The following is a 3,625-nucleotide window of genomic DNA, read 5'->3' on the forward strand; positions in this document are numbered from 1 at the left end:
AGCCAACTGCGTCGATCGAGGATGGGTGGTTGGACGCCGCCTCGGGGGCTGCGATCCCAACGGTAATCGAGCCGAACACCAGCCCCGCACTCCGCGAGACTCGTGACTCCAAGGAGCCGGACTCCTCTTCGGACTCTGAACCCTCCGCGTCCCTGCCAATCGAATCCGATTGGGCGCCGATCATGGAGTTTACTGCCACGGACATCTTTCAGCACTCGCCTTTCGGCGATATTCTGAAGACACTAGAGTCTCTCTCTTTATCAGGAGAGCCCTGGCCGGACTACGGTCAGCAAGGTTGGGGTACGGACGATGAAGAAATTCAAAGCCCACCCACCACCCACTTTGTAGCCACTGTCGACGATTTAACCGACATGCTCGACTTCGACTCCGAAGACATCGACGGTATGGACGCCTATGAAGGAGACGATGAAGAACCAGCGCCTATCAGGCCCTGGAAAGCCACCTCATCATATGACATATACATGGTGGACAGCCCAAAAGAAGGAGATGGCGATGGAACAGCAGAGGATGACCCCTCCAAGAAACAGCCTAAGCGCCGGCGTCAGCGGCGCCGCTCAAAATCCCGCCAAAACAAATACGGTGATTCCAGCACGGGAGATAATAATACACCGAAAAGTGCCGAAGAAAACCCCCTCCAGCAAGATTTAGCACAGGAGGATGGAGAAACCAGCCCTCATGAGAGAGCGGCAGACAGAGAGGTCGAGGACGATAATTATATGCCTCCCTCCGAAGACGAGGCAAGCCTCGACGACGACGAATTCGTCGTGCCAGAGGATCCCGTCGAGCAAGAGCATTTTCAACGCAGGCTTATGGCCACGGCAAGAAGCCTCAAGAAAAAACAGCAACAACTTAGAGCTGATCAAGATTTTCTAGTCGACAGATGGACTGAAGTCCTTGCAGCCGAAGAGCATAAACTCAAACACCCCTCCAAGAGCTACCCAAAGCGCAGGTTGCTACCCCGATTAGAGGAGGAAGCACTTAAACCTACATCACCTGCACTCGATACGGCCGATCAGCCACCTCGTGGCCGCGACAGAGAGGCCTCTCGGCCCTCCACTCAAGCCGCACCCCATATCAAGGCACGGGAAAATGCACCGGACTTGCGAGATATGTTGGAGGACAAGGCAAGTCAAACAAGATCGATCTACGGATCGCGTGGGCGCCCCAAGACTTGAGACGGTAACCGTCACGCCGGCCACAAATTTGGCAGGGCCGAACACAGTAGACAAAGCTCATTGGAGCTACGTCGTGACATAGCCCAGTACAGTGGCGCCGCACACCCACTATGCTTCACAGACGAAGTAATGGATCATCAAATCCCCGAGGGTTTCAAACCCGTAAACATCGAATCATATGATGGCACAACAGATCCTGCGGTGTGGATTGAGGATTATCTCCTTCATATCCACATGGCCCGCGGCGATGATTTCCACGCCATCAAATACCTCCCAGTCAAGCTTAAAGGACCAGCTCGGCATTGGCTTAACAGCTTGCCAACAGGATCAATCAGTTGTTGGGAGGACCTGGAAGCCGCATTCCTCGACAATTTCCAGGGCACTTATGTGCAACCCCCAGACGCCGATGACCTAAGTCACGTAATTCAGCAGCCAGATGAATAGGCCAGGCAATTCTGGACACGGTTCCTAACAAAGAAAAATCAAATAGTCGACTGTCCGGACGCCGAGGCCCTAGCAGCCTTCAAGCACAATATCCGTGACGAGTGGCTTGCCCGACACCTTGGACAAGAAAAGCCGAAGTCTATGGCAGCACTCACGACACTCATGACCCGCTTTTGCGCAGGAGAAGACAGCTGGCTTGCTCGTAGCAACAATATGACCAAGAACCTTGGTAATTCGGATACCAGGGACAGTAGTGGCAGGTCGCATCGCAACAAGCAGAAGCGCCGCATTAACGGCGACAATGCTGAGGATACGGCAGTTAATGCCGGATTCAGAGGCTCTAAATCCGGTCAGCGGAAAAAGCCATCGAAAAGAAATCCTAGGGGCCCGTCCAGTTTGGACCGAATACTCGACCGCTTGTGCCAGATACATGGCACCCCCGAAAAGCCGGCCAACCACACCAACAGGGATTGTTGGGTGTTCAAGCAGGCAGGCAAGTTAAATGCCGAAAACAAAGACAAGGGGCTTCATAGCGATGACGACGAAGAGCCCCGGCCGCCGAACAATAGTGGACAGAAGAGTTTTCGCCCAGAAGTGCGGACGGTGAACATGATATACGCAACCCACGTCCCCAAGAGGGAGCGGAAGCGCGCGTTAAGGGACGTATACGCGGTAGAGCCAGTCGCCCCAAAGTTCAACCCATGGTCCTCCTGCCCGATCACCTTTGATCGAAGGGACCACCCCACTAGCATCCGTCATGGTGGATTCGCCGCATTGGTTCTAGACCCAATTATTGACGGATTTCATCTCACTAGAGTCCTTATGGACGGCGGCAGCAGCTTGAACCTGCTTTACCAGGATATAGTGCGGAAAATGGGCAGAGATCCCTCGAGGATTAAGCCCACTAAAACGACCTTTAAAGGCGTAATACCAGGTGTAGAGGCCAACTGTACAGGCTCAGTCACACTTGAAGTGGTCTTCGGATCTCCGGATAATTTCCGAAGCGAGGAGTTAATCTTCGACATAGTCCCATTCTGCAGTGGCTATCACGCACTACTCGGGCGAACCGCATTTGCCAAGTTCAATGCGGTACCGCACTACACATACCTTAAGCTCAAAATGCCAGGCCCTTAAGGAGTAATTACGGTCAATGGAAACACCGAACGCTCCCTCCGAATGGAGGAGCACACGGCCGCCCTTGCAGCGGAAGTACAAAGTAGCCTCTCCAGGCAGTTCTCCAGTCCGGCCATTAAACGACCGGACACCATCAAGCGCGCCCGGAGTAACCTACAACAAGACCGCCTGGCACGATCCGAGCAGGCGTAGCAATGCCGCCCCAACCCCAGCCCTCACAAAAAGGCGATGCCAGTGCTTCGCATACATAACTACGCTCTAGAAATACCATGGGTACAGGGGGAGTGGCACCATCACGGCACGCCCGAAACACGGCTTAAACCGCACCAGGGGCTGCCGATTTTTTAATTTTCTCTTACTTTCAGGACTCCATTCTTCGGAAGGCCTGTTCGGCAGTTCCATTGCCGCACAAACGATGCAAGAACCAGGGAAGCAGACAAGCCACGCCGCATTACGGAACTCCCAGGTGGTCTCTATCACGAGTAGTATACCTGCTTCACATACCATTCCGCAGCCTGCCCCTGGAATGGACATGTTAAATAGTCCAACCTTTTACTTATTGCATTATTTGTATCATTCTGCTTTGATTGCATCCCTTTTTAATAAACAGTGCATATCTTTTGTCTATTTTTGCATTACTCTTTTTATATATATGTTCCTTAACGACATGTTGCACCCGTACACTTTGGTACGGCCAAAATATGCCAGGGACTTTAGTACCCCTCAATATGGTGTGAGAAGTCCGAACACTTTAACAAGTGCAGCACCCCGAACTTATAGCATTATATGCATCGGCTCCGAATCATGTCTTGGGTCAATAGTTGGGTTTGCCCGGCTCCTATGTTTTGGTG

The sequence above is a fragment of the Triticum urartu genome, chromosome 7A, assembly GCF_056163025.1.
Source record: "Triticum urartu cultivar PI428250 chromosome 7A, HENAU_Tu73, whole genome shotgun sequence".
NCBI classification, from domain to species: Eukaryota; Viridiplantae; Streptophyta; class Magnoliopsida; order Poales; family Poaceae; genus Triticum; species Triticum urartu.